General features: G+C 37.3%; 1 protein-coding gene across 1 annotated transcript in view; it reads right to left on the bottom strand.

The window, feature by feature from the left end:
• Nucleotides 1–25,870, bottom strand: part of ANGPT1 (angiopoietin 1) — a 162,597-nt gene that overhangs the window by 134,361 nt on the left and 2,366 nt on the right. The gene's annotated exons all lie outside the window — the stretch shown is intronic.

The raw sequence follows: 25,870 nt of genomic DNA, 5'->3' as shown, positions 1-25,870 counted from the left end.
AGGGGAGAGGAGTCTGGGAAAGCTGGCTAATATTCAAGGTTAACTGATCATCTAAGAGTATTTTCAGGAGAAAAATACCAAGAGGCCTGCATGGATGAGCAACGAGCACCTGGACAAACTCAAACACTAAAAAAGAAGCATGTGGAGGGTGGAAACAAAGACAGGTAGCGTGGGAGAAATACCAAGAAATCGTTCAAGCAGCCAGGGATCAGATGAGGAAAGCTGAGGTCCTGATAGAACTAAATCTGGCCAGGGACATCAAAGGCAACAAGAAAAGCATCTATAAGCTTCAATGATAAGAAAGGACTCGGACTGTCTTCATAAGGAAACAGGAGACCTCATTACCCAGGATATGGAGAAAACTGACTCAGTGACTTTTTTTGCTTCAGTCATAACTAGCAAACCACAACACCCAAGTCACAGAAGACAAAGGTAGGAACTAGAAGAATGCAGAATCACCTATGTTAAGTAAAGATCAGGTTCAGGGCCATCTGAAGGTACACAAGACATAGGACTGGATGAGATGCATCTGAGGGTCCAGAGGAAACTGGCAGATGAAGTCGGTAGGATAGCATCCATCATATTTGAGAAATTATGTCAGTCCAGTGAAGGTTTTCTGATTGTTTTTTTTTGTTGTTGTTGCTTTTTGTATAATAATCAGTACCTAAGTTAAGAAGGATTCAGCCAGTCTAGTTCTAGGGTCTAGTTCTTTGTGACAGCATATTTTCCAGTGTAACAGAAAAGAAAAGGAATTACATTTATCTATGTCATTCTAAAAACAGATAAGTTTTTCACTGCTATTTATTTATATATCACTCTACAAAGAGCTTCCTCCAAGCCCCCAAGTTTATTTTCATTAGCAATTGTATCATGGTTACTCATGTCCTTATCTGACTTAGCTGGTTGTATGTCATCTACACTATATAATCTCAATTCCCATTAATATCAGCATGATATAAAAATAAAAACAAATAGTGAAATATTTTTTTTCTAATGGTAAAGGCAAAAATCAAATTTGATGGTCAGACTTTAGTAACTTACTTGAGAAATTTTATAAAGGAATCTCCTCAAATTAATGTTCTCCTTTTAATGTTCCTCAACATAATACTGAAAACAACTTCAGAGGAACATTTTTTTCTATGTTTATGTCAAGTGACAGAAAGCAGAACACAAACTTTGTCAATAATGCAAAGAATTCCTAGCCAGATTCTCTGGAATTGTAAACCTTTCTAAAAATCCGATTAATGATAATCAAATAGTCTGACACCTATTAACATAGATATTCAGCAGAAAGTAAATTCTCAGGAATATTTGAGATTGCCATTTTGCTTGTAAAATTTTTGTTGATTATCTGTCTTCCAATACTGCATAAAGCAGGTAGAAGTGAGATTTAAGATGACTAAAAAATGTTTACATAGGGAAGAGCAGAACAACAAAAATATTTACAATACGTTTTACAAAAATGGTATAATTAATATTTTTGTCAAGTTTTTACTTGGTCCTTCCTTTTCTTTGTTTTATTTTTTTCCATCCAGCTTCTACTATTTTCTTCTCTAACTGCACACTGAGTTAGGTAAACATGAAAGCATGTTATTAATTTAAATTTATAAGACATTCAAGCATCTGTATCCTAAATGCTGAAGGTATAAGGATAGAGCCTTTGTAATAATTTTTGTACATAACATTTTTTCCTGAACTTGATAGAGAGTCCTTATTATTTATTAGGATGTAATCCAGTATATAAACACATTTCTCTCCTTTGTGATGTTTAGGTAGTCTTGATAGCACAAAGAGGAATGGTTTAAAACTAAAGGAAGGGAGTTTTAGATTTGATGTCAGAGAAAGTTTTTTACTTGAGAGGCTGGTGAGGCACCAGCACAGCCTGCCCAGAGAAGCTGTGTATACCCCATCCCTGAAGGTGTTGAAAGCCAGATTGTATGGGCCATGAGCAGCCTGATCTACAATTGATACCCTGCCACAGGAGGTGAAACCAGGTGATCTTCAAGGACACTTCCAACCCAGTGATTCTATGAATGATGAACTGAAAAGTTGCCTTCATATATTTGGCATCAGTAACCCAAATACATTATTTTCATAGAAGATATCCAGAAATATTGTTTAAAATCTGTGATCAGTCTTCATATATTTTATTATATGCCAAAGATGCACTGACAACTTTCTGATCTTTATAAATGGAACCAATGAAGACAACATTTTAACATAAAGTATGACATCTCCATTATCATTGTTTAGAACCAATTTCTGTTAATTATAAAAAATTGTATTTCCCTATTAAGGAGAAACACAGAACAATAATAATGTGTTTAAAAGGGGCAGAACCTTAATGGCATCCTCAGTCCTTTCATTTACCACTTCCTGTATGTGATCCTGGATCCATGACAGCAATTAGCTTTAGCTGTTATTCTCACTAAGTACACCCTATATATTAGTCTATGATATAAAATGTAAAGGTAACAGACAATATTATTGGCACTGCTGTTTAAGGATGCTTGTAATGAATCTTAAATGTATTCTCAATGCTAATTGTTAGTATTACTGGTTAGAATCTTGGCTAAATAAATAAATAAATAAATACACATTATACTTTCTGCTTTATCTAAAACACTCCATTTAGCTGTTCATACCTTTATATTAAAAAAAATTATATTACTTTGTTTTCTTTTCACATCCATGTTAGTAACTGCATACTGTGACATGCAGCTCTGGAGCGTTCTGTTGAACTATAATACTTTTCTGTTCTTGGGAATCCAAATACGGACTATAATGTTTGTTTTGACACCCAGAAAGCCTATGATAGAAACTCAAACGCATCACATTTTTTCTTTTTCCTTTGTATTTTAATTAATTTATTTATCAATCTATTTATTTATTTATTTATAAATGTTAAATATGGGTGCTGAATTGGCGTGTATGGCTCACAACAGTTTTATTTGGTGTCCTTCTCACTGATTTTTAATCCTATACTTGCCCTCTCAGAACTCCAAGAAAAGTATTTTTTCTGTGGAGCCAGGTGTTGAACCTGCTGGTCCTTGTGGGTCCTTCTAACTCAGGATATTCTGTATTTCTGTGATTCTATGATAAAAAAATAAATGTGGAGGTCTAAAGTTTTCAAACATCACACTGTACTGTCAAACTCCAAGAAGCATTATTTCTGCTAAAAGATATTAATTGACATAGTTAAACAAAGAGTTTAGCAGAGCCCCAGTCCTATTGCAACGCACGCTTTGAACTGACAAATCCCCTTCAGACACACAGAGCTTCCCTCCTCCAGGAGCTCTTCCTACGTCACTGAGTATGGATGGAGAGACTGAGGCTGTGGCTTTTCTCTCAGTTTTGGATTTGGAGAGAGCATCAGAAAAGAATGATGACCAACTTTCTCCTAAATAATAGGTTTCAGTTTCAGTTCATGTTACAAGACTCTAGTGCACTAGGGCAGCAACAGAAAGTTGGGACATGAAGTTTTATAAATGCAGCTGCTGCCTGACTGATTGGAAGAGACAAGAATCTAAAACAAACTGGGCAAGCTGGGCTAAGCATGACAACGTATAGCAGCAACTTCAAAGAGAAATATCATTTTCAGAAGCTCCTTAGTCAAGAAATATCAGAAATCTTGAGGATTTTTTTTTCACATAGCGTTCTTAGACCAGATTTTGCACAGTAAAGAAACTGGTATAGTTAATAACCAAGAAGCACCCAAATATTAAGATATGGTAATCACAAGAATGCTTGGAAGCTTGCTTGCTTCCAACCTGAACTCTGGTCTTGTCACTGAGTAAATCTTTACCCACATAAAAATTTGGTAATCAAACAAAAACAAACAGAAACAAACAAGCAAACAAACAAAACAAAAAAACCCACATCATTCTGCATCTCTATCCAGAGAATATGGAGGTATCCCATTTCTTTAGACAAAATAATAATAACCAAAAGCAGTAAGTATCTGAAACACAAACACTAGCAATCTTGTCAGTTTTTGTTCTGGAAATCTTTGTCATTTTATTTTTTGTCTGTAAATTACACAAAATGCATTCCAATTTTAAAAATCATCAGGCTTCAAAACCATTATGAAAAAACACAAGCTCAACTTGCCAAAAGTGTCTGTTTATTTCCAAATGAACATCTAATTTGTTTTAGCTGAAACCAGTTGCCAAAATCCAGCCAATTTTAGGGGAAATACAATTATGATCATTGCGGAGTTCCAACATAAACACATACTGAACAGACATCTGCATATGCTCTTAAGTGAAAATAACCTTGAGATCATCAAAAATCAAGGATGTGTCTTACTCGCTAGCACAGATCTGGAACAAGAGTTGAAATCAACTCCTGGAGCTGCCACAAGCTTTGTAAGATAATTCAAATGCTCTTCTGCCACACATCAATATTTCCAAGACCAAGACTTCCATAAACTTGCAGACCTTTCACATTAATATATTGGGCACTGCTCTATAGCTGTTTCTCCTTAATTCTGTGTTGTCCTAAAAGTTGTTAAAAACGTGTTTCATTGAATGCGTCTAAATGCACATGCAATGCAAACCTGCTTTCCAAAAAGTATTTGTCACCTCCATTTCCAGGCTCTCATGTAGTCCAACTCAAAGACATAATTTCCATTCTTTCTGTTCTACAAAGAGCAGCTGAATGGATTAACAAGACCTGTGACTGAGAATGTCTTGGACTGCCATCTGCGAATGTCCAAACTCCTAAGTCCTCCAAGATTATCAAGCTCTTGGCTCAGTCAGCCTGGACAGGCATGAAACTAGGAGTTTTGAAGCTCATGGGAGCTATAGACTCCATGCGCCAAGGTTTCTGGATCAGTTTTGACTCTTAGGCATTCCAGTTCCTCTCTACTCTGGGATGCTGGAGAATCCAAGACCTGTGGCACAAAGCCCTCTCATTACAGTGGCTGTTTTTGAGCCAGGATTGAATTTCCTTTCACAGGTAATTGCAAATAATTCCTAATCAAACTGAAACCTTATATCACAATGTAATAAACTTGAAACTACGTAAGCTAAGAGACTCCCTCCCCCTCCCCCCCCCCCAAAAAAAGACAGCTCTATGACCAACACTGTGACATGGCCTCAAATTCATTGCTCTTGTTCAGTGGAATTCAGTGGAAGTTTGTTGCAGAAGCAGAGCTGACAGAATAGCTACAGGGATTCAGAGCTTTCTCTTTTGAACAGGAAAAAACAGTTAGTGATGGAGGTAGTCCAGAGCCTATTGCCAAGCCCAAATGGGACTTGTAGAGGAGTGGAGCAGATCCTCAGGCCACCTCACAGCTGGGCTTGGTGATGGCTCCCACAGGACAGTGCCTGCTTCTCAACTTGATGGAGCATAGCCCGGCCTAGCTCTTCTGCACGCCATCTCTATCTCCTGAGCTGGGACACTTAAAATAGCAAATATGAGCTAGTAAAAACAAGAAAGTAATCTATAATGAATGATCAAAAAACACATTTTAAGAAGGAAATTTTTTGATTTCTTAGTTCAAATTAGCACAGGACAAGTATGTGGAAACAAAATCAAATATGTCACTAAGTATGTTGAAACCAAAATCTGGCTTTGATATCTGAGATATTTCTGATCTCCCCATGGTTATGAGACTCCTGGTAAATAAAATAAAAAATCATGATTTTTTGTATTACTCCTTACTGCTCAGTATCTCAGAATACAGAGCTGGATGTAGCTTTGATTTGACTCCATACAGGTGCTCTTGCTAACAGTGCAGTGGATTGGAGTGTAGTGGAGCAGAATAGAATGGAATGGAATTGGTTTATTTGGAAGAGACCTATAAAAACGAAGTGCCTCACCACTTCAGGGCTAATCAAAGTAGAAGTATATTATTAAGGGCACAATCTAGATGCCTCTTGAACATTGACAGGCATGGGACATCCATTGCTTCACTAGGAAGCCTGTTCCAGCATTTGACCATCTTCATAGTGAATATTTTTTTTCTAATGTTCATTCTGACCTTCTCTGGCATAGCTTCATACAATTCCTGTTCTGTCATCAGTTCCAAAGAGCAGAGACTGTCCTCTTCCCCTCCTCAGGAAGATGCAGAGAGCAATGAGGTCACCTCCCGGCCTCCATTTCTCCAGACTGGACAGCATCTGCTCTCAGGACATGTTTTTGTGCCCTTCTACAATTTTTGTTGTCTCCTCTGGATGCTTTCAAGTACTTTAAGTTCCTTTTTGTATGGTGGAACCTAAAACAATACTCAAGGTGAGGAAACCAAGGCTAAATGTGACAGAAAGATCACATTTTGACTGGTTGACTATGCTCTAATGCAACCCAAAATTTGATTTGTGTTCTTTAAATGAATTGTATTGATGTGTTTACACATTAAGACATGCTTTAGATGGACAAAAGTCTGTATTAAAGCACCCACCTGATAGGAAGAAGCAACTAGGAGAAACAGAGGAGGAAAACATAAACATTGCTCCTGATAGATGAACAGAAAATTTAAGATTTAAATGAATCTATTAATTTCTCCAAGTCTGATAGATTTAGAATAGCACAAAGTCACAGGGGAAAACTATATCAAGCTTAAATATTTAAAGCTTGTTAAAGCTTATAAATTAAGCTTATTTCTCAGTGCCTTCTTTAAATCTGCCTTTAATACTCAGATCAGTTATCCTCAGGGCACTTTACACCCTGATCTGGAAATCTTGTATGCGATGCAGAAAACACCCCCAGGTGATTCAGGTAGGAACAGTTAGAGAGCTCCTCATCCATCTGGACTGTCACAAGTCCATGGGACTGGACAGGCTCCACCCTAGGGTGCTGAGGGAGATGGCTTAGGTGATTGCCAAGTCACTTTCCCCTATCTATCAGCATTCCTGGTTATCTGGAGAGGTCCCAGAGGATTGGAGGCGTTCTGATGTGACTCCCATATAAAAGAAGGGCCGTAAGGAGGATCCAGGGAATTGTAGGCATCAGTACCGGGGAAAATTATGGAGCAAATCATCTTGGGTGATGTTCACACAGCACATGTATGGTGTCCAGAGGATCAGGCCCAGCCAGCACGGGTTCATGAAAGGCAAATTGTGCTTGAACAACCTCACCTCCTTCTACAATTGAGTGACCAGACTGGCAGACGAGGAAAGGCTGTTGATGTAGTCTACCTAGACTTCAGCAAAGCCTTTGACACGGTTTCTCACAATATTCTCCTGGGGAAACTAGCTCCCCATGGCCTGGACAGGTTTATCCTTCTTTGGCTAAGAAACTGGCTATAGGGCAGTGCCCAGCAGGTAATAGTTAATGAATTTAAATCCACCTGGCAACCTGTTACAACTGCTGTCCCCCAGGGGTCCGTACTGAGGCCATCTTGTCTAATATCTTTATTGATGGACCTAGATGAGGGAATTGAGTGCACCCTCAGTAAGTTTGCAGATGACACCAAGTTGGAAGGAAGCGTCAAACTGCCTGAGGTAGGGAGGCCCTTCAGAGGGATCTAGATAAGCTGGATCACTGGGCTGAGGTGAATGGGATGAGGTTCAACAAGGCCAAGTGCCAGGTCCTGCACTTGGGCCACAATAACCCCATGCAGTGCTATAGACTTGGGGCAGAGTGGCTGGATGACTGTGAAGAGGAAAGGGACCTGGGGGTGTTGGTTGATGCTCGGCTGAACATGAGTCGACAGTGCCCAGGTGGCCAAGAGGGCCAATGCCATCCTGGCCTGCATTAGAAATTGTGTGGCCAGCAGGAGCAGGGAGGTGATCATCCCCCTCTACTCAGCACTGGAGATGCTGCATCTTGAGTATTGTGTTCAGTTTTGGGCCCCTCACTGCAAGAAACACTGAGTCCCTGGAACGTGTCCAGAGAAGGGCAACAAAACTGATGAGGGGTCTGGAGCACAAGTCTTATAAGGAGCAGCTGAGGGAGCTGGGATTGTTTAGTCTGAAGAAGAGAAGCTCTGGGGAGACCTCATTGCACTCCATGATTTCCTGCAGGGAGATTGTGATGAGGAGGGGTTTGGTCTCTTCTCTCAGGCAACAAACAGGACCCGAGGAAATGGCCACAAGTTGCACCAAAGGAGATTTAGATTAGACATAAGGAAAAAGTTTTTCTTTATGAGTGGTCAGGCACTGGAATGGCCTCAATCCCTCCCTGGTACAGTGGATGTCTGTAAGAAAAGTTGGCATCATCAAAAATCCGACTACCTTTAGAAAAATGGGTGACCTTCATAAGGAGTTTTCTAGCTGCATTAATTTAAGACCTTCTGGGCGTTGCCAAAGTAGAAGCCATGCAGCTGAATATGAATTTCTTGGGCAAGAAATGCAAAATAAATGTATAAGCAAAATGGAAAACAAACATGTATAGAAGTTAGTGACAATTTAAAGCAAGAATATGCTTGTAACCATATGTTCAAAATTATTTGTACATTTGCAAAATAAACAATGCCTGTTTTGCTTCTAGTTATATTTCATTGAACTCAGAGATGCTAGAGTGGTCTACAGCCAATATAAAGGGAAGCAGAAGCAAGGCTGGTGAATATTTCAGTAAATATAATATCAAACAGAGATTATCTCATGTCACTGAGACAAATCATGAGAAAAATTACTCAAAATCACATCAATATTAGCATTCTCTAAGCTCGGTAAAGTAACCAATTTTATTAAGATACAGATGATCCTAGAAGCTCACAGAAAAGTTTATTTTTCTGTCAGGATTGTTTGAGCTAATTGGTGATAGATCATTTGTCTTTACTTAAAAAGACATTTTTTCTTTAATTTTTCAGACATAATTACATTATTACTTCAAATTTTCTTTCTTTCTTCCTATCCAAAAAAAAAAAAAAAATTGATGTGCTTTAACACGACATTTGAGTAGTGTCTGTCCTGCTAGTAATTTTTACATTTTTACCAATTTTTTCTTTGGGTTTATGTATTTTTAATAGTTCATTTCTTTACATGTTTTGTGATAGAGATAACAGAAGCTTGGCCTAACAAGCTGGCTCTTCCAAACTAGAAGATTCTAGAAAAAAAATGATAAATCAAAACAAAAGTATGCTATTCTAAATATTTATATGAACTTAGCTTTCAAAGACCTACAGTAGAAAATGCACAGAAACATAAGAGTCACCTAAAATTGTATGCAGTATATACAAATATGTTAAATTTATAGAAATGCACATACTAGCTTTACGGAAAAACACAATGCTTTCCTTTCTGTGGAAACCACCCAATATGAGTTTCGGCAACATCAGGTTTACTCATAAAATATCAGTTAGATACCCATGTTGTCATAGTTATGTGTTCTGCAGCGAACAACATTTCACCCAAGACCCAAAGCAAAAAATACGTATGAATCAACACAAGAAAAGCACTGAGGAATTTGGCCCAAAACTCTGCCCATAGGAAAATCCTGTTGAAACCAATTATTTTCTGCAACCATTATAAAACAAGCTAATCTCTGCTATTATTCCACTAGTTCTATTGCAGCTATTCTGCCACAGACTTTATGTGAAGTGGCCCTTACACTGAAAATAAAGCTTACTCATCAGTTCAGCTTTTGTTTTCATCTTGTCAGCATTAAAAGCAGAAGCAATTCTATGTGCTGGAAGGGAGCAACTTCCCATCCAAGACTGCAGCAGACCAGTGCATTGTTCTGTCCTTCAACCATACTGCACGTTTTTAGGACATCCTGGGACATTCAGGTGCATGGCCTACTGCAGAAAAAGCAAATGTATCTCAAAAACAAACAAGAAAATAGCTGAGCATACATATATGCGTGAATTAACTTTGCCTTATCACAGATGCATTCACAACTTCCAGATACAAACAAACACAAAAACTTCCCTCATTTAAAAGCTGCACAACCATACAGAACTCTGTTGTATTCACTGAAATAGGAGTCACAGTACTGGTTTTAGATCTTACAGGTCTCATTTTCAACAGAAGTTAATTCTGTAGCTCCTAAGAGATTAGCACTGAAATTTGTGAACCCTGATTGCCAGCCAGCTTTGAAAATGTAATCTATGTACAGATTTCCAGCAGAACTGAGCTTTCAGATATCCTTCTGAAGTCAATGGCAGTGGTTGCTGCCACATTTGGAGGTCAGATTTTATATTTTGGCCTAACTTGATAATTTTCTGAAATATATGTATGAGCCTCGAAAATAGTTCTAAACCACAAACAACATAAAATAAAGGGAAAACAAATTTTAAATACTTCAAAACTACAGCAAAACGGTGTGATTTTCCTGTTGGTGTTTAAACAAAGAGTTTTAAAGTACATTATATATGTCAAATAATAATAGGTATACGCATTTCATCAAGCATTTGGATAAGTCCTTAGTATGATTCATGTAAGGCAACACATGCTCTATATTTTACCTGTCATCACATTTAAACCCAGTGGGGAATGGTGGCTGTTGCTAATAAATTATACAGGTCATTGCAAGGAATTTTAAACAACAAAAAAATTAAGATTTTACTTTTCACTTTAAAAGCTTAAGAACTGATTCTTTCTGATGCATTTCCATATCTCCTCTACACCAGTGGAAAGCAATGGACTGTAACATATTAAAATGTTTTCTGTTCAGGAAAGGTTTTCATTTGCTAAGATGAGGAAATTGCTTTCTTCATTTGGCTTCATTTGATTTCATATGGTTTGGCTTTTTCATGGATGATCCACTGGGAATCGAGAATCACTTGCACATCTGACCACCGAATCATAGGATCAATCATAGAACTGATCATAGAATCATAAACTGTATGATCAGGTGTTTTTTTTGAGAAAGAGAAAAAATGAGCCTTTCTGGAAATTGAGTAACAAAATAAATTGGTGTGCACAAACACTGGATGGACTATTTTTCATCACAAGGAACTGGGTAAATTCATCAGAGCAGATCATAGTAAATGGGGCAAGGACATCTAGAAACCAGCTGTGTAGGAACTCCTACATATAAACACAGCAGTGGCTGTCAACCAATATTTTTATATTACTGTAATGGATAGGAAGATTGACTCTGTCATACCTGAAATAAGTACAAGATACTAATATTTAAACAGAAACAGTTTCAGTTTTCAAAAGTGGTGCCCTCTTGTGATTTCACTACTCAAAGCAGCACCCCTGGAAGAATAGACTGTTTTCTGTGCTTTTACAACACAGTTTAAGTTTTGGTACACTGTATTGCAATGGCACCTCTAGTTTGACACCCTGAAGCACAGGATTTGAAAACATATATATATATGTATATATATATATATGTCAGATCTTTGCTGATCTAAATCCATACCATTCCACTCACCTAGGTTGAGCAATTTAACAGCAGCTGTGAATGAACCAATCTTTTGTTACCACAATAAACAAACAAACAAACAAACAAACAAACAAATAAATAAATAAATAAAAATAAGAGATGCGTAATTTCAGAGAAAACAACATGCTTATGTATCTACGTTAGTGAGGTGGAATTTGTCAATTACTGTTTAAGCACTGTAGAATCAGGTCTTGATTTTATTGTTGACTAGACTTAGAGTTCCCAAATGACAAAAAGTGCCCTTTTTGTACCTTGAATTTTCGACTGGATAATGAAAACAAAATGAATGCCATCATCAAACCTTCTAATTGACAAGAAGGTTTATCCACTGACAACTGTAAAATATATTGAATAGAAAAGGTAAGAGAAGTATGAACAATTGTCATTATTTAAGAAATGAATGCAAGACATTAAAGGAAGAATGGAGATCCTGTGGTCTTTGTGAATATTAAAGAGATCTATAATAGAAGTATGCACTGCACTTATTACATGAACACTACCTCTTTCATAATGTCAGTTATTAAAACAGCAGTGTTTGATATGAAGTCCTGGCTGGACTGAAATTTCTTGAAGTTCTGTTGTACTGCAGCACAGACCCCAGGGTTTGTGCATCCCAGAGCACAGGAGTGGACGGGAGACCTCATGGTGGATGCAGCTCCTCACTGGGAGCGGAGGGGCAACGCTGAGCTCTGCTCTTTGTGACAGCAATGGTACCTGAGGGAACAAGCGAATTCTATCCTCGTGGCTGTTCTCATTTTTTACATTTTATCTGGTCACCTTTACAATAAGATCTTACGCCAGCAAGTGGCAACGTAGAAACAACAAAGGTAAAATGCACTGACATGCAGTATTAACAGACATCATCATCAGAAGATGCCAAAAGGATGACACTCACTCCTATCAGTTGGGAGATGCGGGCTTCACTAAGTTCAGAAAAAAAGGACCCGTGTTTTCAGATCATCTCTGCAACAGACAGACAGGCATTTCTAGTATATCTGTAAACAAATCAGAGGAATATTATCATGTGTTCAGCATGGACTTGTCATCTATTTGTTTATGTCACCTCATAATTACTATAGGAACTTTCTCTGATGCAGTTTCATGATGCTTTTGTAGTGGTTTGTTCTTCCTTTTTTTTTCCTTTAGCATGAGCTAAATTAGACAACTAAAAAAATAAATAAAAAAATTAAATCTGAAACCAGGACAGTTACAAACAGTTCCCTTTGAACTCAGATGTCTCTAGTTCAGTGGGAACAGTTTGCATAATCTTTTCTGTATCAACAACATTCCACATGCATATTCTCTCTATCTTCTTCAGGAAGGAAAAAAATGGAACTGCAGAAGAAACTGTTCCCAGATAAACAGGATGACACCAATACAGTGCATCTCTTTTCTAACATCTTAGCTGTGCTTGGACATAAATATTGTATCTAGGCTTCTCCTTCACATCCCAAGATAATACTGGATTCTACTTTCCTTCAAATCCCTGTTAAAGCAGTCACTTCATAGCAGTCTGCTGATACTCTCTTTATCAGCAAGGAAATGTTTTCTAGTGCATTTCTTTCAGTTTCTGAAAACCTCAGTTTTTTGAAACTAAAGGGAAAATAGTGTTATAAATATGTATTTAAATAGACAAAAGCAAATCAGCTGACGTTATTTAGTCAAGAATTATAACTTTTAGGATGACACACACAAAAGTTTGATTTGGAAGTGCTGCCCTGTCACACACTTCCATTTATCTGAGGTCTCAAGCTCTCAGCTTCTCCACTGCATCTGCCATGGAGAAATTCTGTCACAGAAATGTCTCAAACAAATGCCCAGTGAATCTCTACAAAACCCCAACAAAAAGGATTTTAAGGATTTTTTGGCTTTAAAACACTTTCATGAAAAAAAAAATAAACAAAAACATTTCCTGTCTGACTTCAAGAAAAAAACAAATGAACAAACAAAAAAACTGAAGTCCTCTTGGGCTCTTAAAAATACAAGTGAAATAGAAACTAAAACTAGGTTAAACTAAAATAATCTACCAGGGCTCTTTGAGAACTTAATTAGCAACTGATATTTCAGTTCTTTTTTGGTGCTTGAGAGGAATGGAAAAAGGAATGCTGAAAAAACCTGACTAGCAAAGTTGCAGTGGTGTTCTTTTTGATATGAACAAAAAAGGAAATACTGGAAATCTCTTTATAATAATATTCTCATGAGACATGCATCCTACTTTCAGGACTGAGGAATGCTGGGAGAAGCTTGTGCATACAATGAAAGCTGCACACAAAATCCTGCTCTCAAATGAACAACAACAAAAAAAACAGTTTTGAAGTTTATCTGCTTCTCATAGACTGGGCATGAGCCTCCTTTAACTGCAGCAGATAGATACTGGCATTGATTCACTGATGCTGTTGACACAATTTCTGATCTACACTGTGGTTCCAAGACTTTCTGAAAGTGTTCTTTTTGTACTATAAAATGATACTGCATGTGGCATTAGCTGGTATCTTTCTAGGCATGTGAAGGGAAGAAATGGCTGGGGATAGAGGCCACACTATCATCTCAGTACTTGATGTGGTACCCCACAAATTTATGCTGACACAATGCAGGAATTGTAGAGCATATTGTGAGGAAGCACACCATCTGTTTTCTGCCTCTGCTCTTCTATAAATAACAGACTTCAGTCTCCGTGGTTGCCAGGCTAGCATTTTGCAACACACCCCTCCAGCCCTTTAAAATTCCTCCTGACCCTCTGGGAATTTCCTGTTCTGCCAAGGAGGTTTGTCCAGACAGAACTGAAGTCAGTCTCTTACCGTTCAGAAATCCCCTTACAATAAGGCAGAGAAATGTGAAGGACTTGTCCATAGGCACAAGTAGTGAACCTGGCATTTCTGCCACCCCTGGAAGCACCATAGGAAGGAAGGGGTAAGGGGTCACCTTCATCCCAGTGTGTCCAAGATTGGGAAATTCCCTTTCCTGGACTGGAATCAAGCTCAGATTTTTACCACTGGTTCATTCTGAGCAGCATCAGGCCAAGAAGCACAGTAACTCATTAACATCACACTCTGGGTGAGAGTCAAGAGACCATTTTTTCCAGTTTCTAGTTCTCTCGAGGCTACTTAATGATAATGGCTTGATTTTGTGAAATGTGTTGAAAGCCTCCTCTGGGTTTATATTCCCATGGGATATTACTGTTTTTTCTAGTCATACTTTTTGGCAAAGGGCTAATGGTGGCAACACCTGGAAAACATGTGATAGCAATACCAGACAAAGTCTGATAGAAACAAAAACAAATTTAATATCCACTCTGTTAGAAAAATCACCAAGCAATTCTGACTTAGGATGTGGCTCTGTCTCACAATATAAAGCTTGCATTGCATTACGAGTAATATTCTAAAAATAATACTGCAACTTGCTTATAGCCTTTCAGAATGACTTTACTATGGAACTGACACAGCGATCAAAACCACACTGACATAACTAACACTGAGGGCAGTCAGCTTGAAAATTAAGAATACAAATGGAAAGTTTATCCTGAAACACATTTCCAGTGTTCCATTGTGGTGAATTATAGCCCAGAAAAAAGGACCAATGTAAATTCTAATGTCAATGGACCAAACATTTTTTATTGTAATTTCACAAGAGCTCCATGATCTTGGCAGGGAAATAATAAATGAAAATACTGAAATAGTCTTTAAAAAAGCATGAAAGAGGAAAAGATGTCACATTATGGTTCATATTTTACACGTGAAATATCCATGTCATATCTTCATGCCCATAACAGCGTGACAATTTCAGTCTTGCTCAATTCTGCTTCTAGGAAATACCCCATGGGGTCAGTGGCCAAATTACTAAATGTTTCCAAGATGTGTAGGAGTGCAAAGTTGTTTTGTTTGTTTTTTTTTTAAATCTTGGATCAAGAAGCATTCTTGTTATTGTTTCTAGGGTTCATAGCGTAGAGAACACTGGGAGGCAGTATGGTAGAAGGTCAAAAAATGGTGGATCTTTGGCTTGCTGCTTTAGTATTAAGGGGGAAATACAATCAAGCATCCTTTCTTCATGGACCCATATTCCAGACAAATCTTTTCATTTCTGTCTGTGTTTAATTTTATAACTCTTTAGTACTGATCCATTCATTCATTGTACTCCAAAAGACAATATATAAATATATTGTTTAAGCACTCAAATACATTATTTATTAATTCCCTATATAACTGACGAGTTTACTCTAAACTTTTTACTTTTTGAGACATACTGGTGCTTGCGCAGACATATTGTGGCATGTGCCATCATGGCTACCTTTCACCAGCAAAAAGAGCACCTAAAGTCATATAGTCCCCTAAGTAAACCATGTTGTGAACTGTAATTCTCCCTTTTTTGATGCATTGGATTATTGTGTTACTGTTTTTTATAGGAAAGCTACTCTAGAAGTTTCTAGAATTTCTGTCCTCATCTACTTAAATACATCAAATACAAGTGTACAATTTAGAGTAACAGAGCAACTCGCACTTAATTCTACTTCCTGTTGAAGTCCAGAGTAACTAAACATACCTAAATGCTTGTGATAACACCTCCAACAGTGAAATGAAAGCTTTATTTAATTTGAGTAAAACTTCCCATGTGCTCGTTGTTTCTTGGAAAATTGCAATTAACTCAAAATAGGACTCTTGGTGCTTTCAGGATCAAATCCTTAGATTCTTGCCAAAACATACACGTGACAAGTTTGGGCAAATTACTTTCTAGTATTTCTGGCCTACAGCTCATATTCTCCCAGGTGCTTGTTTGATGTCAGTACATCTTTTCTTCACTTAATGGTCAAATAAATGCAACAATTCCAAACACTACCTCTGAGGCTCTCATTGACAGTAGTGAGAGCGTTCCCATAGGAGAGTAACATACTAGTGACCATACACACTACCACAAATGGCATTCTGGTTCTATTCAGCTGCAAGCTGGGGGTAGTCTGCATTTCAGATACTTCAATAACCAGCAAAACTCGGAGACTTCAATTTCCTCTTTCAAACTTGATATTGAACATCTCCCTTGTCTCTTATTCCTTTTTCTTCTTATGTTTAGAAAGACATGTCTTCTGTATTTACAAAAAAAAAAAAAAAAAAAAAAAAGGAAGAAAGGGAAGGGAAGGGAAGGGAAGGAGAAGGGAAGGGAAGGGAAGGAAGGAGGGAAGGGAAGGGAAGGGAAGGGAAGGGAAGGGAAGGGAAGGAAGGGAAAGGGAAGGGAAGGGAAGGGGAAGGGAAGGGAAGGGAAGGGAAGGGAAGGGAAGGGAAGGGAAGGGAAGGGAAGGGAAGGGAGGAAGGGAAGGGAAGGGGAAGGGAAGGGAAGGGAAGGGAAGGAAGGGAAGGGAAGGAAGGGAAGGGAAGGGAAGGGAAGGAAGGGAAGGAGAAGGGAAGGGAAGGGAAGGGAAGGGAAGGGAAGGGAAGGGAAGGGAGAATGGGAAGGGAATAGGGGAAGGGAAGGGAAGAAGGGACGGGAAGGAAGAGAAGAGGAAGAGAAGAGAAGAGAAGAGAAGAGAAAGAGAAGAGAAGAGAAGAGAAGAGAAGAGAAGAGAAGAGAAGAGAAGAGAAGAGAAGAGAAGAGAAGAGAAGAGAAGAGAGAGAAGAGAAGAGAAGAGAAGAGAAGAGAAGAGAAGAGAAGAGAAGAGAGAAGAAAGAAAAGAAAAGAAAAGAAAAGAAAAGAAAAGAAAGAAAAGAAAAAGAAAAGAAAAGAAAAGAAAAGAAAAGAAAATGAAAAGAAAAGAAAAGAAAAGAAGAAGAAAAGAAAAGAAAAGAAAGAAAGAAAAAAAAACTGTTTCAAGATGCTCCTCAGCTATGATGATTTAGTTCTCAAGTCAACTGTATTACTTCTGAAATTAGTATTATGATAATTATAGAGCCAAACAGCCAGTAAATAACTGGCAGCTTCATTCCTTCAGGGTACTTCACAGAATATGCTGTACACCAGAGTAATTTTCTGAGCCTTTTCTATCAGAGGAAAAGTTATCTTATACTGTGTGCTTTGGTGACATGTTGTTACCTTGAGCAGAACAACAATTTATGGATTACAACAGCAACCTTCACCTTTTCTATCAGTCTTCTAAAGAATCCCTCTATCAACCTCAAATATGCTGGCTTCTTGTTCTGAAGTGCCATCTCAAATTTAGCTCTCACAATCTTTTGGAGAGTTAACTCTTGCCATCTTTCTGTCACTGATACCTGATAATTCAGGTCCTTTACACTTTCCCTGAGATGACCCTTTCCAAGAGGTAATAGACCATAGTTATAAGTTTATCTTCAATTCTTTGGGAGCTACCTGGCTGTAAATATCAAAGTCATAAAAAAGCAATTGAAAAAGCTTTATATATTCATATTTAATGTATAGCTTACCTGAGCCACAAACACATCTCTATCCGGGCATTACCTTTTGTCTTTAGAGCAGAGTACATTTATGTGAAATGAGGTGCAAGTATTTTGCCAGGGAGGTGAGATGCAGAGGCTCAGCTAACAAGCTGGTTTCAGAGAATACAGCAGAGGGTGAAACAATGCCAGCTTTCTCAGCAAGACTTGATTTGTGAGGATCTAAACAGGTAAAAATAATTCTCAAGCAACTGACATGAAGCCAGGAGCCAACACAGTTGAGTCACACTGGACATGTAGAATGTCAGAGGAATACACATGTAGTGAATCAGCTGGAATTCTTGTAAAATCCAAAGGAATCGGACTGGATCATTCAAGAAAAATGCAAAGAGAAACAACCTTAATCATCACCTCTCTAGTTAACGGGCTAAAGTGATAACGAATTTTGCAGTCCATATGTCCTTCTTACAAAAATGGTAACATAAAAAAGCTTTCTTGCATAGCATTGATGGCCTTTCCCATTAACACGATAGAAGTGACGCAGGAAAGATAGGTGGCCCTCAGCCATTTATCTCTACTATGGTAAGTCACACACAGAGTGAAGTATGAAGTCTTAGCCAAGAAAAAAAGGGGAATAGTTCATTCGGGAAGAAATTAAGTCATTTCTTTCAGCAATTTTCCCTTTAAGCAGATCCTCAGAATTCCAGGCACAGCACCAAACACATCATGGTTTGGGGGCTACCCATCACTTTGTTAACTTGCTGATGTGGCCTAGAAGGCCACAGGAATTTCCTGATGAATTAAGACCGTAGAGGGTAAATATTTAACTATGACGCCCATAAATATACTTAGTACTTAATGGCAGTGAATCGAAATACTCACTTGGGCTACTTTTATCTACATATGAATGCCTAAATTTCAAAGACTATATCATTCTTCATTCAGTTCTTTGGTGACCTCAGAGAATCATGTGTTTTATAAAGTGTTTCTGAAAGGTTTCGGAAATATCAAACCGTTCCCAGAGAGATTTTTCATAGAAAATATTAGTTTTATGAAGTGAGATGGTTATCTGAAGGTCCTTGCCTACCTGCAAAAGTCTTATGGCTTAGAATGGAAAATTGAAAGGATTGTGAAGGACCATATTATTAGGCTCATTATTTACATTTACATATTGGGATTATGAGAAAATTTTTTAAAAGAAGGATCTAATCTATTTTCTGAAAGGATTTTTGCATGAAAACTGAAACTCCCAGAAGACAGTTATCACTACAACTATTTGAATCTGAATCTAAGACTGAGAATTAGCATTTTAAGTACAGCCATAGGTGGTTTAAACCAAGAAAAAAAAATTTTCAATACAGTGCTCAGAAAAAAAAGATCAAAATTTAACAATATTATTTTTCCCTAGATCTGCATTGTTCAAAACTGCATTGTTCAAAACTTTAATTGTAGATGAGATCCAAAAAAAAAAAAAAAAAAAAAAAAAATTTAATAAACATTTGCTGACAACTTCAAAACATTCATAAATAATATGATGTAAAGGACATACAAGTCTTCATCACCTTAAAGGTAAATGTAAAATCTTCTTGCAGATTATATTAATACTTCTGCTTTCATTTTAAGCATATTTAAAATGTGTTCAGAGAATTTGAAATATGTTAAATGTCAAATATTAAACTACACATTGAATTCAGAGTATTTTCACTCACAGTCAGGGAGGAAAGTCATATTGAAGGCCAGAAAGTCTTTGAGAATGGCTGATATTTTATTGTAACATTCAAAATTGTGGGAAGATGCATCCAAATGACAAGAGTGGTTTTGTCTGTAAACTCTCTGGGAAAAGGAAAATAAAAAGCCTGACCTCCTAAATGATGTGAACCTGAAGACAGAAGTTTTATAACACAAATAGTATCTTTCAAGTAAATCTTGCACAGAGAGCCTTTGAGGGAACTTTGGTTTTGAAAGGGGGCAGAATCAGTCTATAAATGGCATTATATGCCTGTCACAGAGATAGCTTTTGAGTTCCAAATTGATTAGTACCAATCTGATCATTTATGCTGCAGTGTGAAAGAAGCTGTGCTGTCGAAAAGAGGAAAATTGCCTTCTAAGGTACTCTGCTTATTCTCTTTGCAGTGTTCTCCCACAGCAATCTAGCCTTGCCTTAATTCCCTGGCAGAGTAGTGCAGAGTTGATCCTATCTCTAGGGAAATCTCTCAATCTTGTTTGCCTCTTTGGTCCAGAGCGAGAAGAAAGAATGCCAGAACACAGATCCTTGGGCAGGAGAGAGTCTAAGTGGAGGCTAGTCTGCTAAGTGGAACAAGTGGATTTTGGTTGTCCCCTTGCAGCCTGGTGCATGATTTGCATCAAGACAACCAGACAAAATAAGCCAGATGGCAGGAATTTACTCTGATAAATAAGAATTCCCAGAAGATGCGAGGAAAAATTAGAACTGTATGGTTATGCCAAGTCCTATTAAAGAAGCAGATGCCATGCAAACATTCTGATCAGCTTTGGTCTGTAAAGACACAAAGCACAACCAGGTTTGCCTTGCATATATGGACAGAAGCATATATGGGATATAAGGATCCAATATTTTTTTTCCGGAGTATACAGAAATTGTTGTAACTTTATGGAAAGGACAAGTGTGAACACATACATAATCTATGGGCAGCACAGTGTGAGGACTTGTTCACACAGAATTATTGCACTAATAATATGCAGGGATACCTCTTGCTATCAACTCTTCTAGGTAGGGTTGTTTTTTTTTTTGAGCCTACAGGTCAGTTTCAGGAGATATCCAAAGCAGGAATTCAGCAATTTCCTAAATTTTAAGTGATCCCTACCAAATACAAACTAACCTTTTACTCTTTGAAAAACAAAGACATTGTAGCTATGGAGAATGTTTTGAAACAAAACTTCCAACATCAGATAAGTATGTATAAAATGCAGAAATGGATTTAAGTCAGAACACTAGAAAAGGATTTTTGTGCACCTTAGTATCAGTCACTCCAAAATCTAAATGCATGCATATGTGTATGTGCATGTGTGTATGTGTGCATCCATTCAGGCACTGGCGAGAGGAGTCCAAGGCAAAGGACTTCTGCGGTCTTCTACAGAATTTTCAATCAGCCACATTTTACTCCTAGAATTTCAACACAGATTTTCCATCAACAAGTAATAGCATCTGCATTTTCATCTTATTCCTTTCTCTTTTAAGAATGGAATTCATAGCAGATAATATGAATGACCATGTGCTACCACATACTGTACATTTAAAATACCTTATTAAAGACATACATAATCCACTATCAACTAGCATAGTTCTCAAATTATAACACTTTACTTACTGGCTGTGGGTTTTTTGTTTTGTTTTATTTTTCCTACTGCTAGAAGCATCCGAAGAAGCGTAAGAAACTTACCTCAGTCATGAAGCTACAATGTATACTAGAACACTAATTTTCTACATGACTTCCTCAGAGAGATTATAAAATTATCTTGACTTATTTTTGTCTTTTTTTTTTTTTTTCAATCCCAAATGCAAACCATTTTTAAAAATGCATGGAAATTTAACTCAGGCGTTTTTCCCACTGTTTTCAGTGTCTATGCCTACATGCTTTCAAAATGTTTAGCATAGCCCTAGCTAGATCTTATTTAGACAAAGATGTTGCACTAGTTTAACTTTCTCACTTTTTTTAAAGGGTTAAATAAACTGCTGCAAAGTTTTGAATAGGCTTCTTATGCCAGTGTATGAGTGACTTACACTGATTTAGATTAACCTGATTCCTAACTAAGGTTATGAAAAGCCAAGTTTGATCTTTGTGCATCAACATTAACGAAAATGCAATGCAGACGCGCAATAATTTATGGCATTTCTAAGTTACCCTTCCAACTGAATATTCAACAATCTGGTGTTTCATAACACCATCTAAAATATGCACACGTGGTTACACAAGAATAACCTTGTGTTTAAGTACTGCTCGTTTTGTAAGAAAAAGGACTCTTCTTATGAAATATGATACTATTTCAATGTCCTTTTCCTGATCAAACTTCAACTTTCTAACAAGAGAGGAAATCCTCGTGCTACTGGGAAGACTTCTACAGACAGCAGCTGTTTATTCAAAACACTTGAGCTGCTGGTGCTGAAAATAAGGTTAACAACACAGCGACAATCATGATAGTTTTAGAAGGTCCTCATTTACTTGCTCTTTGTTTGCAGCTCAAGGCAAATGCAGAGAAAGCTGGACTGAGCTGCAAAGTAAGTTGAGATGAATACTAACAGGTTGCTAAATATCTTCGTCTTTCAGGATATGTTTGCAATAAATCATACAAGAGAACCCAGATTTGATAATAAGTTTATTCAAAATTTCTGGTAGCAATAGGTCTGAAAAACTGTCTATTCCTCACCGGTCTTCAAGATCTGTTCAAGACTGAACTACAATCCTATTTACCTTAGATGAGCACTGGATGGAGCAGCAGCTGCTGGAGAGGATTTAAGAACACTGTAACAATAAGTATGAATCCCACAATTAGCAGAACATATCTTACCTATAATCCATTTACTCAACTGCAATCTGAAAAATACACTTAACAATACATTCATATTCACTGCATTTGTCTACTTAAAAAAAAAATAAAAAAAATTAGTTCCACACTTTAAAACAAATATCCTTTCAAAGGATTTCTGATCTCACATCACTTTCTCTAAACATTGACAGGATTACTATCATTTACAAACTGCTAATAGCACAAAATGTCTTCCATAAGCAAGACTCCAAAAGCAACACAAAAAATATATTAAGCCTCCCAGCAGCCTTGTGAAATTTAGTAGTAGTACTATATCTGCCTTAGAAAAGTGAAACAGGAATACATAAAGTTTATGATTTCCTTGCAGGCACAAGGGAAGTCTATGCTACAGCCATGAACAGAAAGCAACGCTTAAATCCATCCCACTTAGCTGAGGCATTTAAATCAAGAAGTGAGCTGCTCAAGATTTCCCCAGTCCATGAAGAGAAGTATGGACTACCATAGGATGGCTAAGATGGCTGGCTCTTCCTCTGGGTTTGCTACTGTCTCCTGACTCCAAGCGGAGAGATTCCCCATAGCAAAGAAAAACCTATTTTGTTCCTCTCTGGGCTTTTGCAAGAAGTTAGACTAAAATATCCAGCTCTACACTTTTCCCATATGGGGGAAAAAGTTTTTTTTCCAAGGCACCCAACACTCCAAAGTAGAGACAGCTTCCAAACCACAAAAGGGAATGGGAAAGATGAGTTCTCAGCTCCCTCAAACTGACAAGCCATTTATATCGGCTTCATCTAGAAAAGGCCTCAGTGCTCAAAATGAGATATCCCATAGGGCATGTTGGTTGGACAGTTCTTATGACTAATGAATGTAATATTTTATTGTTACCAGAATGTTCCTGATTACAACAGTCATCACTGAAAATAAATATAGTCAGATTCTACTGCACTTTATGATAAAACCTTCTGTCCAAGCACGGGAATTATTGTTTTAAATCATTTGTTACAAATGTGGCAACAAGTGAGACTGGCCTTCATTCTACTTCTTTGATTCTTCTGCCTCTTAAAAAAATTGTTGTTGAATATACTACTCCCCAGTAACATAAAGTTTTCAGGCATTTTCATGTGTGAAGCTTTTCCTTTTTCTCAAAATGTCCCCAGGTCCTCAGCAGTTTGATAAATAAAGCTTTCGAAATGGAGGCATATCACTGATCAAGATATTTTTTTGGAGATGAGTAATTTTTTTTTAGAAGCAGTTATGAATTTTCTTAGAGCTTGTTATTTTCAACGAACAAATCCTTATTTCATAAGGCTAGTTTTTACATATATTTATTCACTGAGTAGTACATGTTATGTAAGTAAATTCACTAATTCATTTCATGTAATAGTTCAACTAGGCAATATTGGTTTATATTGGTTATGTGAAAATATCTTACACTGCTTTTTATGACCTCTCATATATTTATAGTTTATTTTTATATATTATGGCAGTCTTTTAGATCATGGCCAGTTTGGGGCCAGCTCTGTCTCAATTTTTCCTAGCTTCACAGAAAAAGTGAACTGTAAGCAATCTTCCCAACTCCCAAAAACCAAATAAAACCCAAGGCAAATCCAGCTACTCCACGCACATGAACTCTCTATTATTATTTCACTGCAGTGCTAGGCCCTACTAGCAGGGAGATGGATTTCCGATGGAGCTACAGCACACATTGAGTGTACATCAGTCTTTCCAGAAGTTTCTTCCATATAGTGACTGGTACTCCTCAAATTCTAATTGCCTTGTAGATATTCAAAATCCAAGTGAGCATTTGCATTGCTATATAAGCAAAATACAGCGGTCAACAGAGAGCACAGATGATGCTGCAAAACAAATAATTTCTAAAAAATACATTAAGAATAAACAAGTAGACAGTGAAAGAGATGCAGACACTTCAGAAAAAACTGCTCATAATTTCTTACAGCACAAACACTTTGAAAGATAAGGGAAGAAAACTGAATCTTCTCTATTTGGACTGTGTTGTAGTGCCAGCAACTTTTGCAGAGAAAATAATTAAAAAAGAAATCTAAATTTGTATACTAGTGAACCAGATTTATTGCAGCCAACATTCAACTCAAGCTCCTGTGTCTGTGTTAGCTCCATGTAGTATACAATTATGAAGTATTCATTTTTAAAAAATTATGGTATTTGTTTAGATAAGGATCAGAAAAAAGAACGAGTGGATCACGTAAAACTCACTTACTATGGTAATAGAAATTATTACCATTGTGTTGACTGAGTATATGAAACACTCATCTGTATAGCCTGGACTGGATCCATTGATACCATAATTTCACCAAGCTAAGAGAAAGTTCCCAAGCAACACATGACAATAATAACTCATATAACTCCTCTTTGGCAATGGTTGGACTTTGCAGTTAAATACCAAACAGTATCAAGTGTGCCAGTCAGTTACTGCAAGAAAAAAATTGTGATGAACTGTTTGTTTTGAACTATTAGTATAAACATATTGCAGAAATGAAACTCAAGCTTAAACAATGGGGAAAGTTATCCAGTATTAAAATAAACAGTTCTAGGAAGACCTCTAAAAATATTTACCAAATCATCTTCTTTTAAGAAGTTTCGGTACAGAGCGTTTTGCTGCGTCCCCAGTTTGCCAGCCAATTCCACTTATACTGATTGCAGATATGCAAATGGTAATGGACAAGGCTGGGGCTTAATTGTCTGTAATCAGCTTCCCAAGAAAGCACATTTTTATCTAGAATGAAGCTAGGTCATCAAAAATTCACTTCTGGGTTCAAAGGTATAGGAATCTATTTAAATCAACAAGAACAACAAAAATTTCTAGTTTCTAGAAAACTGCTAGCGTAAATATTATGGAATAATTAAAAAAATACTACTTTAATTATTAAGCAAATCTCGCTTTCACAAACTATTTTCATAAATTCTCTTTCAATATTGCAGGCTAGCATTTGTGCTAAGAAAATAATACATTCTGCAAAACATAGCTTTGGTACAATTTTATTCACAGTTCTATATATTACATAGTGTAATAAATATGTTTCCTTTATGAATGTCAGAATATATCTCAAATTCTGAAATACAAACATTCTTTCTTACAATAACTATTCAATTCCAGTCGCAGACCTATCTATAACTATTAATTAATCTTTATTTAATTCACAGCAGGTGCACTGTAAAATGCTACTAGTGTAGAGCTAGTTATCTCTGATATTAAAAGTCAAGGAAGGGAAACAAATGCAGAGTATAAAAATGAGATACACGATATCTACATAATGAATTAATTTACACTTCAGCATTACGCTTCCTTTGAAAGGAAGTGAGGTATGGCTGAGAAGCTTTGTAATGGCAAGAGCAACAAAGCAAATGCAGTATTCAGAGATGCTATAATGGAGCTGCATCAGACTCATTTGTTCTGAGTGAGCCACACTCCATCACACAGAGAAACAGGTCCTTTCATTGCAGAGCAAGCTGACACATGGGGTACGTGCACAAGGCTGACTTCAAGTAACACCCTGGAAGCAGAGGGTGGGGGTTGGGAGTAACCGGGGGCTGGCTCTGCCCACTGTCAGTTTTTCAATCACTGCAGAAGAAAAGAGTCCTCAATACAAAACCCTTTCACTGGGCTTCCTACCTGCCTACCTCAGTCACTTCCTTCCAAAGTGTGAGAGCACTAACCCTAACTCAGACTTTCGCACTCCAGAGACTCATTTTTCTTC

Source organism: Lagopus muta, chromosome 3, assembly GCF_023343835.1.
Source record: "Lagopus muta isolate bLagMut1 chromosome 3, bLagMut1 primary, whole genome shotgun sequence".
In the NCBI taxonomy this organism is placed as follows: domain Eukaryota; kingdom Metazoa; phylum Chordata; class Aves; order Galliformes; family Phasianidae; genus Lagopus; species Lagopus muta.
This window is presented reverse-complemented; position numbering and strand designations above follow the sequence as displayed.